This window comes from Pristis pectinata, chromosome 21 (assembly GCF_009764475.1).
Source record: "Pristis pectinata isolate sPriPec2 chromosome 21, sPriPec2.1.pri, whole genome shotgun sequence".
In the NCBI taxonomy this organism is placed as follows: Eukaryota; Metazoa; Chordata; class Chondrichthyes; order Rhinopristiformes; family Pristidae; genus Pristis; species Pristis pectinata.
This window is the reverse complement of record NC_067425.1, coordinates 26584638-26602625: the sequence shown is the minus strand read 5'-3', so window position 1 is coordinate 26602625 and position 17988 is coordinate 26584638.

Genomic DNA, 17988 nt, shown 5'->3' with positions numbered 1-17988 from the left:
CTTCTGGCTTTCAAAGATCTGAATCCTCGAGTATACCCATTGTTAACATGGGCAGTTATAGAATAAATGAAAATGATTACTCTGATTAATAAGAAATTCAACTGCTATTATATCAAACAAGCATGGTAGTTGGTAGAAATCAAACTAGAAGGGCTTCAATATTTTGTGGTGCTGTTCCTGTGTCTCTGACACATGGCATTGATCATTAAATGAAACTAACAAAGTTTAATGGGGCAGAAGTTTAAGGGAGTGGTGACTTTGACTTGTACAGACAAGCTTGTGCAGGAATGGGGCTACATTGGTGACCAATCTAATCCCACCTGTTTCCCAATTTGAGGGTAGATTAAATTAAAACTACCCCCAAGAATTTCCTTGTTAGTGAACTTTGCTGAGTTGATTATAGGTTATCCTCTGTGATGACCTGCTCTAAAAGCCTCCTTTCTATAAATCAACATTAATGTGGATACATGAAATCTCAAATTTAAGAAAAAACAGAAAATATTATAAGTACTCTGCAGTATCTAATTACAGAATGCCACAATGTTACATCTTCTTCAGAAGAGAATTCATTAGTTGGAGCAGTGACCATTACTTCCTCCATTACTCAGTTTTGCATTCCAAATTTGCTTGTATCTTTTTGTATATAAAGAGTGTGCATATATCTTTAACAAGAACTATGTGTACCTTGTGGTATGATTTTTGATACATTGTTATATCAGCCACTGCTGTTAGTTGAAAGTTGTTCACCTCTGATTCACTGCAAATGGGTGTGGTGGACTGGAGGGCCTGTTTCTGTGCTGTGTGACTTTATGATTTCTATAATGGATGTTTGATTCGGAGGAATCCATGGATGCTACATATGTCAAACAGAAACATCAGTCCAGAGGTGGTGGTGGGGGGAGGGAGTGAAGGAGAGGGAGGGGGTAGGTGGTGGGGGGGGTAATTAAGGGTAGGGAGGGGCTGGAGTGGGAAGGAGAGAGGGGAAATAGGGAAGAGAACACTACTGTGCCCACAGATTCCGTCATTTGGACTGAAGGCAATTACAGTTTCCGTTGCCACATGGTCAGCAATGTGCTGAGGGTGGTGTCTGCTTGTAACCAATTCATCTTTTCACATTCACTCTCCCATTCATCCCCAATCATTTTTGCCCTCTGGCATCCAAATAATTCAGACATGTTTCACTTATCTGCCCTTCCAATTACCATGACCATCTCCTTGTCCATTTCAAGTCAATAAAAAATATCTGTCCAGGCCCAAGGGGGGGGGGGGGGAACTACAGGAGATACAGGTGGAAGGACGTCTCTCCTGCTGTGTTTTTGTCACTTATATCCACAGGTTCCAATCCCTGACACTTTGCATACAGAGAAGACCAAAGTTGGGATCTGCATATGGTGGTTGCCAGGTCCAAGTGGGTGGCAGTCAGACCAGAGGAAAGAGCAGCTCATGTGCAAGTTCAGAGAGAGTAAGGTCACAACCTGACTCTGCTGCAGGTTCCTGAGATGAAGAATACAATAGGGCAACCTACAGAGAGGGCTGATGAGCACACATATGGAGTTCCTTGGAGCATTGTCCAGCTTGCTTAAAAGCTTTACTGACGTGTCAATGAACATTGTGGAATCTAAATCCAATCTTTGCAGGGAGTGTGGAGCCCATCCTTTCCAGCACAGAAATGCTGGTCTATTCCATGTTGACTTTCGCAGCCCAACTATGAGGCAGTTTTTGTTGGCAGAGGTTACAGTTTCTATTTGAAACCATCCAATGTAAGAATATTGCTTTGAAATTCTGGTTTCTGCCAAACAAACTCAGATTCTTGATATCACAGCTCCATGTTTCATATTTGTCACTCCCCTAGCTCCTGTCTAATAACGTCATAATTTGCCCTCCCTCAATTTACTACTGGTCCACAAGGTCCAGAATTATCCTTATTCACAACTATCTTGAAACTTAAGGAGTTGTGATCACTGTTCCCTAAATGCTCTCCCACTGAAAGGCAAGTCACCTGGCCAGGCTCATTTCCCAGAACAAGGTCCAGTGTTGGCTATCATCTAGTTGGATTATCCACCTACTGTTTCAAGAAACTCTCTTGGTTGCACCGAACAAATTCTGCCCCATCTAAGCCTCTTGCACTAAGGAATTCCCAGTCAATAATGGGGAAGTTAAAATCACCCACTACAACAACCCTGTTGATTTTACATCTTTCTACACATTTGTTCCTCTATCTCTCGGTGGCTATTGGAAGACCTAAAGTATAACCCCATCAGAGTGATTGCATCTTTCTTATTTTTGAGCTCTATCCATATTGTCTCAGTGGATGAGCCCTCCAGTATGACCCCTCTGAGTACAGCTGTGATATTCTCCCTTATTAGTTAGTAGTGCAACTCCTTCCAAATTTCTCTTTCTATAGATGCTGCTTGACTGGCTGTTATTTCAGAATTTCTGTTCTTGTTTCAGATTCCAACATCTGCAGTCCATTCTCCAGCAGATTCTGAGGCAAAGTGGTGTCTCACCTCAGGGAATTGTCAATGGGTGAGTGGAGAAAGAACATCCTACCGCTCTCAAGATGAAAGGATTCAAACTCCATCAACTCAACTCCAACAGTACCCTCAGATTTGTCATCAGCCAGCTAATGCAGACTGCTGCCACCCATGGTGAGAGACTGCAGCCCAAAACTACCTGACCTTGCATATTCTTGTGGTTGCCTTTCACAGCCATGGAAGACACCATCCACCAATATGGTTGCAACCATGGACTGAGCACTGCATTGAAGGAATGAGGCAGGTAATATAATTCAGGTGCTAAGGAAATGGACAATGATTATCTCATCTTGGTCTTAAGTAGATGTAAACCAGTATATTGATTTGCCTGGTTCTGCCTTTAATAATTTATGCTGGAAAGAACACTGAGATTACCAGTAACAAATGGAAAGCAATATGAGAACTATATCAGTCTAGGAATTGGGTTTCTCTTTATTCATCAACATCTTATGGATATTTGGTCTTCATTAGGGGGGGTCAGCATAAGTTGCTCATCCTTTTTTACCAGCAATGATATGCTGTGTTCCTATTCTGCTGCAATGTTAGTGGCAAGGGAATACTGACATTCTGCAATGGTATTTGTAATATAGTGTACATTCAGGGCTGGACAGACTTTGTAAATCATGAAGAGCTCTAGGTTTACATGAGGGGGAGGCCTGAGCCCACATAACACCTCCACCTTTCAGAAGCCCACAGTCTTGGTCAATCCCTGTGCCTAACGGCTGCTGGGCACCATTCATGGTTTTGACTATGTTTGGAGATTGATTTTACACTCAGATTCAACCACGTGGCATTTAAAAAATGTTTTATACAGTTTAATTTCTTGGCTATTGTGTCAGTATAGTCCATGTGGTATGTTACATCATGTATATTGAGTCTGATAATATCTATTGAGGATACCCAATAGAATTTAAGCACAATAATTTTTTTATGTTTCACTGGAGTTTTCTCATTATATTACTTCTAGATTTAGCAACAAATACAGGCAATGTGCATACTGCAATGCCATGTGATATTATCTGAACTGGAGTATCTTAACAGCCAGTCCAAGAATGGGCTTTGGAAGATTTAAGAGTTTATATAATGAAAGGGAGAAGTTTCATGGTGGATTCACGATGGCCGTGTTTCAACTTAACTAAGTATCACTTGATCCATTGCTTGTGGAAGTGGGGAGCCAGTGTTAGATTGCCATCCCAGCCATGGTCTGAGGAAACCTCCTGCTATAACAAAGTATGACTGGAAGTGATTAAAAAGGTCAGCAGCAGGAGCTTTATGACACACATCTGGATTCAGTACAGAAAGTAATTTAATGACCTAACCAGGTTATGAAAGGTGAGTACAATTGGACATTCACCTACGTCTTGCTGTGTGCAAAAGGAAATTGGATAAACACTTGAATGAAATAAACCTAGAGGGTTTGGGTGACAGCACAGGGGAATGGGACTGAATGGATCACTCTGTAGAGAGTTGGCTTGGACTCAAGTGAGCAGAATGGCTTCATTCTCTGCTGTAATAACTTAATGACATCTTTTACCCCATTCCTCTCAGTTTGCATGACAAGTCTACTCCTTGCACTACTTACCTTGCAAAGGCACACATAATTCTCTTTCTACATACCTCCTCAGATCCCTGTCTATGCATTCACTGTGCCACTTTTCTTGGCTGTACTGAACTGCATTTCAGCCATCAGCTGAAAACTTGGCATAAGAATCACTCACTGGTTGTTCTTTGTCATGTTGAAACAAAACATACAACATGACTGTTACACTGTAACATTGTAACATGGCCTTGTACTGTACCAATAACCATAGAACATGGTCATTGAACAACACATGTATACTGTGTTGGATACTGTTAGGGGAGATGGCCTCAAGGGTGAAACCATCAGCAACAGCCCAGTTCATGGCACCATGGAATGCTTTGCTGTATAGAAGGATAGAAATAAGATTGGGAAAGTGATTCTATCATAAGGGGGAGATAGGTGTTTCTGTGGCCTCAAATGAGACTCCAAGATGGTTTGTTGCCTCCCTGGTGCTGGGCTCAAGGAGGTCTCAGACCAGCTGCAGGACATTCTGAAGAGGGAAGGTAAACAGCTAGTGGTCATGATTCATGCTGGTACCAACAACATAGGAAAATGGATGTGATCCTATAACAGGAGTTTAGGGAGCTAGGTAGTCATTTAAAAAACACGACCTCGAAGGTTGTAATCTCTGGTGCTACATGCTAGTGAGCATAGGAATAGAAGGATAGGTCAGATGAATGTGTTAATGAAGGGGTGGTGCAGGAGCATGGTCTTTAGCTTCCTGTACTATTGGGACTGTTTCAGGGGAAGGTGGGACCCTTACAAATGGGATAGTTTGCACCTAAACTGGAATGGGACCAACATCCTTAAGGTGAGACTTAAGGGGAGTGCTGTTTGGGAAGGGTTTACACTGAGATGGCAGCGGACTGGGGCTCAGAGCAGATGTTCAGATGGGGAAGCACAGTCACCTAGAAGAGAAAAAGTTCCTAAGTCCAGTAGGCAAAGCAGGTGAGTAAATACACAACAGGGGGAAACAAAAATAAATTGCATCTATTTTGTAGTCTAACTAGTAAGGTAGATGAACTCAAAGCTTAATTAACACATGGGACAATGATATTGATGCCATCACTGAGACATGGTTGAGAAATAAGTAGGACTGGCAACTCAGTATCCCAGGATATATTCTAGTTTATCCTGGACTCTAGTTTATCCTCCACAAAATGTACATTCAACAGCTGCAGAGGAAGATGCAATGGAGATAAATGAAATTCACCTCTGTCTTGCCTCAGTATCTCAGGTGAGACAGAGAGAGATGTAAAAGAGGAGGTGGTGTTGCACTGTTAGTCACACAATGCAATGTGTAATGAGAGAGGATATCCTAGAAGGTTCCTCAAATGAGGCCATATGGGTAGAGATTAGGAACAAAAAGGAAATTGTGACTTTGCTAGGTCCTCCAAACAGTCAATAGGATATAGAGGAACAGATATGTAGCTGAATAACAGAGAGGTGTAATAAAAGTAGGGTTGTAATAGTAAGGGTTTCAATTCCCTGAATATTAACAGGGATTGCCTTAGCGTAGAAGGCTAGGACGTGACAGAATTTTTGAGGTGTATCCAGAAGAGCTTTTTGACACAGATAAATTTGAGGTGATGCATTTTTGGAGTCCCAATGAGGTGAGAACATACACTATGAATGGTAGAGACCTAGCGAGCATTGAGGAAGAGAGTGATCTTGGTATATAAGTCCAAAGATCCTTGAAGGTGACAGGTGGCATGGTTAAGAAGGAACATGGGATGCTGGCCTTCATTATACAGTGTATTAAATACTAGAGTAGGAAGGTTATGCTTCAACTTTATAAAACCTTGGTCAGATCTCAGCTGGAGTACTGTGTGCATTTCTGATCACCACAGTATAGGAAAGATTTCCCAGTGCTGGAGAGGGTGGATAGGAGGTTCACCAGGATGTTGCCTTGGATGGGGCATTTCAGTTTGAAGAGAGACTGGAGAGGTTTGGTCAGTCTTCCCTGGAGCAGAGGGGGTTAAGAGAGGACATGATTGAGGGATACAAAATTATAAGGGATATAGATAGGGCAGATGCCACAAAATTATTCTCCATATCAGAGGTAGATAAAAGTAGAGGACATAAGTTTAGGCTAAGAGGTCAGAGATTTAGAGGGGATCTGAGGGGGACCTTTTTCACACAGAGAGTGGTGCATACCTGGAATACACTGCAGAGTCACTGACAGCATTTAAGAGGTGACTAGACAAGTACTTGAAATGCCAAGGCATGGAAGGCTATTGGCCAAGTGCTGGAAAATGGGATTAGTCACAGATGGGTGGCCACTGGTCAGCGTGGATGTGGTGGGCTAAATGGCCTGTTTCCATGCTGTATGACTCCATGACTCTATTAGGGAGAGCAAATGGACTCTAGTTTATCCTCCACAAAATGTACATTCAACAGCTGCAGAGGAAGAGGCAATGGAGATAAACAAAATTTCAGTTTCTTTATGAAATATGATTGCTTTCATAACACTGTTGTAAAGTTCTTATCTTGCAATAATCCACATCCATTCTCTCCGCCAGAGTTTTCATGGGCTAAGCAACAGGCAGTGGAGCTCACAGACAATGATTCCTCAGAGAAGCTCATCTCTTTTGAGGATACACTACCGCGGTACTAATGTTTGCCATGCACCAGCTTGGATAGTCATTCTTAGAGGAGTCTAGTTGGGCAGTTAGTTGGGATTCTGGTGACTGACAAATTACCGATGAACAAGAGCTGATTGTGTACGGCAAGGTCAACTGTGAAGGATATGTAATGGAGAGTGCATCCCTCTCCAAGCACTGCCTGGCTGGAAACAGATGCCATGTCCTGCTATGAATACAATAATCATTCAGAGGACTTTCCGTGTGCACTGCCAAAGATGGCAGGCAATTTAGAGGAGTCCAGTTTAAACACGAGTGGGACTATGATGGAGGGTTTTGCAAAGATGCTTTTTATACCAGAAAGCTCAGCCAACTTTGTGAAACACCAATCGCAGCAGTCAAGTAAATTCACAAATGTCTTGACTATCAACATGCAGAATTTTTATCATGTAATTTGCCCCTTAAATTGTATCATCAATTCTTTACTCTTACATCAAAATCAAAATAAAAATGCAGATGCTGGAAATAAAAACAGAAAATGCTGGAAACACTCAGCAAGTCAGTCGGTATTTGTGGAAAGAGAAAGGAAGTTAATGCTTCAGGTCAAAGCCTTCATTAGAACAGGGTGAAGGATGAATAAAACAAAGGGAATATCTCTGATAGGGTGGGGCCAGAGTTACTGAGATGGTCATGATTGTTACTGATTATAGAGACAACTAATTGATAGATCAATGAGGGCAGGTAGAGGGGGACAGAACAAAGGATGTAGAAAAGCTGTTAAATGCAGGTCAGAGATGTTCCTGAGACCTGGCAGTTAAAGGAAAATGCTGGAAATGCCCAGCTGATCAGGCAGTGGCTATAAAGAGGGAAAAACTGAGTTAATATTTTGGATGGATAACTGGCCAGAAAACAGAAAAAAAAGTCATCTGAAATTGCTGAATTCAATAAAGGCTACAATGTGCCCAGAAGGAAGATGAGGTACTGTTCTTCAAGTTTAAGTTGGGTCTCATTGAAACAATGCAGGAAGCCACAGGCAGATAGGTCAGAATGGGGCAGGGGTGGAGAATTAAGCTGAAATGCAGCTGAGGTTCAGTGTTACCTGTGGGGACTGAATGGAGGTGCTCCACAATTTGTCACCGAATCTAGTTTGGTTCCTTCAATGTAGAGGACAATACTGTGAATACCAATTACAGTATCATTGCTTGGAAGAAGTACACATTAATCACTGTTTCGCTTTATTGTTCTGCAGGGATCTGCCTTCAAATCTCTATTACTTTTCACCTTCCTTCCTCCCCAACCCACACTTCAGCAAGTTCCCTGGAATGACACCTACTCTTCCTTTGCCAAATCTGTCACAGCATAGGTGCAGATGTGGCACTCTCTGACAGGATGTGAAAAGGCTATGACTCAGAGGTCATTGGCAAGAGAATCTGAGCAGATGGAGCAGAGATCTAAACAGCTGATTGCTTTATCAGTTGAAGCTACAGGGATTTCACCAGACTGTACATGAAAAGGAAAAGTTAACCTTTGTATAAAATGATGTTGTTAAATTTACAGACTAAAACTTCATTGGACAAGTTCCAGATGCTCATAAATGGGTGAATTGGGGGCATATAATTAGCAATTACAGGAGTAGTCAATGGTTTGCTGTGGAGGGCGTTCAGGGCATAGGGCAGGAATTCAAGTGATTGGGGCCTATGGTTGGGAGATCAGGGGTGGAGGTGGTCATTTAGGAGTCACGAATTTTGGGTGGGGATTTGGGACATTCCCTACAGGTTAGGTTAAACTAGAACCCTGTTATTAGCAACACATAACACAAATAAAAAAAATAATGCCTTTCCATCTACCATAATGACACATTTGATCTCACCCTAACTGAAATATACCCTTTGTTCTACCCCTCCTTCCTCCACCTCCTGAGCTACTGAAAACTAACTTGTTTTTTTTCTTTCCCAGTTCTGACAAAGGGTCTCTGATCTGAAAAGTTAACTCTGTTTCTCTTTCTACAGATACTGTATGAGCTGCTGAGTGTTTCTAGTATTTTCTGTTTTTATTTCAGATTTCCAACATCTGCAGTTTCTATGGATTTCTTTATGCTCTAACTTTGAACATTGAACATAGAACAGTATAGCACAGGAACAGGCCCTTCAGCCCACGATGTATGTGCCGAACACAATGCCAAATTAAAGTCAATTTCTTCTGCCTGTGCATGATCCATATCTCTCCCTTCTCTGTATATTTATGTGCCTATCTAAAAGCCTTTTAAATGCCTGTATCATATCTACTTCCACCACCTTTATAAACTTCTATCAAGTCTCCCCTGAGCCTCTGACATGCTAGAGAAAACAACCCAATTATGTCCAACCTCTCCCTATAGATCATACCCTCTAATCCAGGGCGCATCCTGGTAAATTTCTTCTGTACTCTTTCCAAAGCCTCCACATCCTTCCTGTAACGGGGCAACCAGAATTGCCACAATATTCCAAGTGCGACCTGACCAAAGTTTTGTATAGATGCAACATGACTTCCTAACTCTTATACTCAATGCCCCAACCAATGAAGGCAAGCATGCCATATGCCTTCTTTGCTACCCCATCTACTTGTATGGCCACTTTCAGGGAGCAATGGACTTGGACCCCAAGATCCCTCTGTACATCAATGTTTTTAAGGGTCCTGCCATTAACCGTATACTTCCCCTTACATTTGACCTCCCAAAGTGGAACACCTCAAATTTTCCTGGACTAAACTCCATCTGCCACCTCTCTACCCAACTGATCATTATCCTACTGTATCCTTTGACAACATTCTTCACTGTCCACAACTCCACCAATCTTTGTGTCATCTGTAAACTTACTAACCCACCCATCTACATTTTCATCCAAGTCAATAGAGGCCCCAGCACAGATCACTGTGGAATACCACTGGTTATGGGCCTCCAGCCAGAATAACAGACTTCCACCACTACCCTGTGTCTTTTATGGACAAGCCAATTCTGAATCCAAGCTACCTGTGGATCCCATGCATCTAAATCTGGATCTATGAGATCTAGATCCATGAGGGACCTTGTCAAATGCCTTACTGAAGTCTATGTAGAAAACATCCACTGCCCTGCCCTCATCAATCACCTTTGTCACCTCCTCAAAAAAATCAATCAGTTTATAAGACAGACCCGTCTTACACAAAGCCATGTTAACTGTTGCTAATCAGGCCATGCTTTTCCAAATGTGCATAAATCCTATCACTAAGAATCCTCTCCTATAGCTTCCCTACCACTATTCTGAGGCTCACTGGCCTATAAATTCCTGGATTACTCCTATCTCTCTTCTTGAACAAATAAAAACATTGGCTACTGTCCAGTCCTCCAGGACCTCATCTGTTGCTAATGAGGATATAAGGATCATTAAGGCCTCAGCAATCTCCTCTCTTGCCTCATTCAATAATCCAGGATATATTCCATCAGGCCTTGGATATTTATCTACCTTGGTGGTCTTCAAGGGACCCAGCGCCACCTCCTTCTTGATCTCAAAATGCCCTCACACATTAGCATGCCCCACACTGCTCCAACTATCCTACCTGTCCTTCTCCTTGGTGAACACGGATGCAAAGTACTCATTTAGTATCTCACATCTTTTGACTCCAAGCATAAATTCCCTCATTTATCCGTGAGTGATCTTACTCTCTCCTGAGTTATCCTCTTGTTTTTAATGTAAGTATAAAATGCCTTGGGATTGTCTTCAATCCAACTTGCCAAGGATGGTTCTTGGCCTCTATTAGCCGTCCTAATGCCCTGCTTGAGTTCATCATGGGCCATCTCTAATTTTAGCTTCCTAAAGCTTACAAATGCTTCCTTTTCCTTTCTGACTAAATTCATAACCTCTCTCATCATCCAAGGTTCCCTTACCTTGCCATCTTTGTCCTTGCTCCTTGCTGGAACATGTCCGGTCCTGAGCTCTGATCAGCTGGTATTTAAACAACTCCCACATGTCAGATGTGGACTTGCCCGATAACTGCTGCTTCCAATTAACTCCCCTAGCTCCTGTCTAATAATGTCATAATTTGCCCTCCCTCAATTTACTACTTGTCCATAAGGTCCAGACTTATCCTTATTCACAACTATCTTGAAACTTAAGGAGTTGTGATCACTGTTCCCTAAATGCTCTCCCACTGAAAGGCAAGTCACCTGGCCAGGCTCATTTCCCAGAACAAGGTCCAGTGTTGGCTGTCATCTAGTTGGGTTATCCACCTACTGTTTCAAGAAACTCTCTTGGTTGCTCTGAAGAAATTCTGCCCCTTCTAAGCCTCTTGCACTAAGGAATTCCCAGTCAATAATGGGGCAGTTAAAATCACCCACTACAACAACCCTGTTGATTTTACATCTTTCTACACATCTCTATCTCTCGGTGGCTATTGGAAGACCTAAAGTATAACCCCATCAGAGTGATTGCATCTTTCTTATTTTTGAGCTCTATCCACATTATCTCAGTGGATGAGCCCTCCAGTGTGACCCCTCTGAGTACAGCTGTAATATTCTCCCTTATTAGTTAGTAGTGCAACTTCTTCCAAATTTCTCTTTCCACTGATGCTGCTTGACTGGCTGTTATTTCAGAATATCTGTTTTTATTTCAGATTCCAACATCTGCAGTTTTCCTTGCTCTCCTCTCGATTACATGTTCTGTCCCTTCCTAACAGATTCTGCTTATAAATATTTATTTTGCAACCCTACACCATCACCTTGTTCTTTCTTGTTAAATTTAAATTTCTAAATTTATCTCACCAGAACCCTCCCGTCACTTTATTTCCTTAAGCTTATCTACAGCCCTATTTAATTGATTCACTAAGACATTGGTTCCATGAAAACTCCCTCTTTTCCTTGTGCTGGTTCCAGTGCCCCATGAATTGAAGCCCATTTCTCCAACACGAATCTTTCAGCCATGCATTCAATGCTCTGATCTTATTGGCCCCATGTCAATTTGTACGTGATTCAGGTGGTTTCCAAGAGATTATTACCTTTGTAGTTTTCCATTTTAATTTGAACCCTAGATACTCATACTTCTTCAGCAGAACCTTCTTTTTGTATTATTTCTGTTACTATTTGCACATGGACTGTGACAACTAGGTCTTTCCCCTCCCTTCCCAAGTTATTCTCCCCAAAGAGATGCTCTTAATCATGGCACGAGGCAGGCAACACAGCCTTCGGTGCTCACACATTCATCTACAGAGAACAGTATCTACTACACACACCCAACCATACTGTCTCCTCTCATGACTGCATTCCTTTTCACTCCCCCAACTTGAACCATGGTGCTATGATCAGTTGGCTCATCATCCCTGCAGCTTCTGCTCTCATCCATACAGACTGCACGGATTGTACAGCTGCATGTGCAAGGACTGAGACTACTCCAACACTAGCTTCTGGATCTCCATACCAACCTCTTTAGTCACACCTTCCTACCCTTCTTGACTGCAGTACTTAAGTTAATAAGTTTGACTGCCTTCTAGAATACAGTTTCTTTGATGCAACATAGTACCTGAATTAGGGACTCTAATTTATCAATTCTCAGTTGAATTGCCTCAAGCTGCAGCCACTTCTATACATAGTCACTGTGCATCACAACAATTCAATTGGCTCCCACGTACTGCAGCCGCAGGACATTACCTGCCATGCCTTGCCTGTCTTAATTTATTTATTAAAACAATTTAACATTTAATATTTTAAATGTAAAGCTACATCATTGCACTTAATTCACCAAGGTCTATTACTCACCAAATTCAACATTCCCCAGGCATTACATTCAGTTATACTGTCCTCTAGCTTCATTGGTGGGTATCTGCACAGGTATCATATGGCAAATTAAAAACCAGAATTCATCATTTCCTACAAACACCCCTTAAATCTTGTACATTCAATGAGATGGGCAGACTACCACAGGTTGTAAGCAGCATGACAGTTCCCCAGAAACCTGCAGCATAGCTACTTAATTATTTTTAATGATACCACCATCTATGCATTAATCAAATAGAATCATATAATCATGGAGTCATACAGCACGGAAACAGGCTTTTCAGCCCAACTGGACCATGCCAATCAAGATGACCATCCAAGCTAGTCCTATTTGTCAGTGTTTAGCCCATAACCTTCTAAACCTTTCCTATCCATGTACCTGTCCAACTGTCTTTTAGAACATGCCATGCCTTGTACCTGCGTAAACCACTTCCTCTGGCAGCTGATTCCACATAGATACCACCCTTTGTGCAAAAAAGTTGCCACTCGAGTTCCTATTAAATCTTTCCCCTCTCACCTTAAACCTATGCGCTCTAGCTCTTGATTCCCCAACTCTAGGGAAAGGACTGAGTGCATTCACCTTGTCTATGCCCCTCATGTTTTTATACACGTCTATAAGATCACCTCTCAATCTCCTATGCTTTAAGGAATAAAGTCCTAGCCTGTCCAACCTCTCCCTATAACTCAGTCCCTGAAGTCCTGACAGCATCCTTGTAAATTCTTTCTGCACACTTTCCAGTTTAATAACATCTTTCCTATCACAGGGCAACCAAAACTGAACACAATACTCCTAGTGCGGCCTCACCAGCATCCTGTATAACTGCACCACAACCTCCCAACTTTTATATTCAATGCCCTGACTTATGAAGGCCAGTGTGCCAAAAGCCTTCTTCACCACCCTGTCTACTGTGATTTCACTTTCAGTGAACCATGTACTTGTACTCCAAGGTCCTTCTGTTCTACAACACTCACCAGGGCCCTGCCGTTCACCGTGAAAGCACTACCTAGATTTGATTTTCCAAAATGCAACATCTCGCATTTATCCAAATTAAGCTCCATTTGCCATTTCTTGGCCCACTTACTCAGCTGATTAAAATCCCCCTGTAATTTTTGATAACCTTCTTCATTGTCCACTATACCACCTAGTTTAGTGTCGTCTGCAAACTTACTAACCATGCCTTGTACATTCTTATCCAAATCGTTGAATCAGATGACAAACAATAATGGGCCCAGCACTGACCCCTGAGGCACACCACTAGTCATGGGCTTCCAGTCTGAGAAGCAACCTTCCACCATCATCCTCTGCTCTCTAGCATCAAACGAATTGTGTATCCAATTAGCCAGCTCTCCCTGGATTCCATGCGATCTAACCTTCCATCACAGCTTACCATGTGCAACCTTATCAAAGTCTTACTGAAGTACATATAAACCACATCTACTGCCCTGCCCTCATCAATTTTCTTGGTCACATCATCAAAAAACTCAATCAAGTTCGTAAGACATGATCTCCCATGCACAAAGCCATACTGACTACCCCTAATCAACCCCTGTCCTTCCAGATTTATGTATAGCTCATCCTTCAGAATCCTCTCCAGTAACCTACCTACCATAGATTTTAGACTTAGTGGCCTGTGGTTCCCAGGTTTTTCTTTGCCACCCTTCTTAAATAAAGGCACAACATTTGCTCTCCTCCAGTTTACCAGCATGTCACCCATGGCTAACAATGATGCAATTATTTCAGCCAGGGCTCCCGCAATTTCTTCTCTAGCCTCCCACAGTTTTCTTGGATATATCTGATCAGGCCCTGGAGATTTGTCTACCTTAATACCTTTAAGACTTCCAGCACTTCCTCTACTGTAATGCGGACTATTCCCAAGACCTCCCATTTACTTTTCCTAGTTCCAGTCTTCATGTCTTTCTCCACAGTAAAAATATTAATTAAGGACTTTGCTATCAGAAGGTTTATAAATGGAGTTTATTATCACTTCTGGTACATTGGATAAAACTTGGCATCTGTGGAAAATCAGCCCAAGGCACAAACCCAATTCCTCCTTGTTCTGACACAAGCTTTTATTATTACCAGACAATCTGTCAGTTCCCCTATCTTTTACATGTATGAAGCATCCTAGTTGTCTCTGGTGAAACTCTGGAAAGATCTAGACATCAAAAACTATGGTTGGTGGTTCCTTTAAAATCAATAATGTATGTTTATAAAGTTCATCAGGGAGTAGCTCTTCTTCTAAGAAGCTGCAGATTTCTGCCATCATCTGAAACAACAATGTGAGACCATAAAAACATTGCTCTCCTGAGAGGTTGAGAAAGCTGCACCTCCTACAACCTCTGCTGCTCCCTCTCTGTTACTCCTATGTCTGCTGTTCTCCTTTCTCCCGCCTGCACTTTGGAAGATCGGACCATCAGGCTGTGCTCCTTCTCACTGCGTACACAGAAACTGAAATGTGAGGATCCAGTGCAGAAAGTCATACAGTGCTGGTCTGAGGAAATAGATGAGCTTCTATGCGATTGCATCGAGTTGGCGAAATGGTCCATATTCAAGGACTCAGCGACCAATGTAAATGAGTATGTCATTGCCGTCAGCAAGTGTATAGAGGACTGCGTACTAAAGAAGTCAAATCCAAGTGCTCCCCAAATGGAAACCATGGGTGAAATGAGAGATCCACTCACTACTGGTCTGAGGCATTCAAATCAGGTGATGCTGATCTACACAGGAAACCTAGGCCAGACTAGAAGCACAGACCAACCGTCAGTTGTGGCAAGGCTTGCATGCTATAAGGGGTTACAAAACGAAGTTAGGTGGCATGGTTGGCACAACGCACCCCTCCCTGATGAGCTCAATACATTCTACACAAGGTTTGAACAAGAGGTCAATGAGATGACACCACCCTCCCTGACAGCCTCTGATGCATCTGTACCCTCAGTCAACATCGCAGACGTCAAGTCAGCCTTCCTGAGAGTAAATCCTCAGATTCTGCACAGATTAGCTGGCGGAAGTATTCACAGACACTTTTAACCTCTCTCTACTTCAATCAGAAGTTCCCACCTGCTTTAAGGAGACCATTATCATCCCAGTGCCAAAGAAAAATAAGGTAACATGCCTTAATGACTATCACCCAGTGGCTCTGACATCCACCATCATGAAGTGCTTCAAGAGGCAGGTCATGGCACACATCAATTCCAGCCTCCCAGACAACCTCAACCCACTGCAATTTGCCTACCACCAAAACAGGTCCATGGTAGACGCCATCTCCCTGGTCTTATGCTCATCTCTGGAGCATTTGGATAACAAGAACAGCTACATCAAACTCCTAGTTATTGACTACAGCTCTGCCTTCAAAACCATAATTCCAAGCAACAGACCGCAATCGGTAAGGATACACAACAACACCTCTGCCACGATCATCCTCAACATTGGTGCCCTGAAAGGCTCAGCCCCCAACTTTACTCCCGATACATTCACAATAGTGTGGCCAGGTTCTGCTCTAATTCCATCTCCAAGTTTGCAGGTGACACCACTATAGTGGGCCAGATCTCAAACAACGACGAGACAGAGTATAGGAAGGAGATAGAGAGCCTTGTGGCATGGTGTCACGACAACAACTTTTCCCTCAATGTCAGCAAAATGAAACAGCTGGTTATTGACTTCAGGAAACGGGGTGGAGTACATGCCCCTGCCTGCATCGATAGTGCTGAGGTGGAGATGGTTGAGAGCTTCAAGCTCCTAGGTGTAAATATCACCAATAACTTGTCCTGGTCCAGCCATCTGGATACTATGGTCAAGAAAGCACACCAGTGCCTCTGCTTCCTCAGAAGGCTAAGGAAATTTGGCTTGTCCCCAATGACACCAATTTTTACAGATGCACCATAGAAAGCATCCTATCCAGATGCATTACAGCTTGGTATGGCAACTGCTCTGCCCAAGACCACAAGAAATTGTGGGAAGTTGTGAACACAGCCCAGTCTATCACAAAAACCAGCCTTCCCTCCACTGACTCTGAAAAATAATCAAACACTGGTCCCATGCTGGTCATTCTCCCCCCTTCCATTGGGTAGAAGATATAAAAGCTTGAGACGCATACCACCAGGCTCAAGGACACCTTCTGTCCTGCTGTTACAGGACTCTCAAATGGACCTCTTGTACGATAAAGAACTCCTGATCTCTCGATCTATTTCATCATGGCCCCTCCATCAAATTTGACCACCTGCATTGTACTTTCTTTGTAACTGTTACACTATATTCTGTATTCTGTTATTGTTTTCCTTTTGTATTACCTTGATGTACTTACGTTTGGAATGATCTGTCTAGATGGCATGCAAACAAAGCTTTTCACTGTATCTCTGTTCATGTGACAATAATAAACCAATTACCAATTCTCCACATAAACCCCTATGCATTTGTTAAACAATAAAGTAAACATTTTGCTGCCAGTTTCTCTACATGATGATGTTTTGATCAATTTTAATAATGCTTTCAAATCCAAATCTAGCTATCCTTTATCGTAAGGTTGCCCTTCAGACTATCCTAACTTTCCACCATTTTCTTGGGTGTACTACATTTGATATATTAGATCAGATTACATACTGATATTACATCATGTATACTAAAGCAGACATATATGTTACATCAGGTACATTAAAGCTCCATGTTCCTGTATAATCAAGACTCACAGCTTGATATCCAAAACTGCTCCTCTTTGGATTTTTATTAAGTTTTACTGGAATGTTTTGTGCAAGTGAAGCTTGTAAAGAATGCTGCAAAGTTCAACATATCTGGTATAGATTTGAGATGATTTACACTTTTAAATGCTGCTCATACACAGCCAAATGTTTCCAATGAGACCCATTCTCGGCTGGAAAGGATTGAATTCAATTGAAACCAAATGTCCAATGTGCATAGGAACATCTTGCACTGGTTGATTACAGTCACGTGAACTTAAATAATAACAACTGCAAAAGAAAACTGTTAAACACCATTCAATTTCAATGACTATGTTTTAAATGAACAGCTTAAACAATTTTACCTCTTCAATTCATAATCTTCATTGCTTCGGAGTAAACAGTGTCAACTTAGAAACTGCATGTATGCTAAAAATCAAGATCTTGTTGCAATGTTTTATTTCAATTAAGATAAGAGATTAAAAACAAAGATATGATAAACAAATGCCAGATAAACTGCCAAAAGGATTGAATTTAGTGTGCATGTCCCTTACCCCATATGTTTCTGTGGACATTTTTAAACCAGCAGCTTTATGGATAATTTTTCCTGGCTTTCAATCAGTTCTATTGCACCAAGACACCATACCCAACATTTAATGTCACTTTAAAAAGGGATACCCACCCAGTGATCAACATCAAAGTATCAGTAGTCCATGTGCATTCAGTGTCACCATATCAAGCCTGCCAGCTCATAATCAGCATCACTGTATTAGAGTACTTGTTTCAGAAAGTGTTTTGAAGACCAAGATAGGCCATTAGGTACTAAGTTGAGCTGAA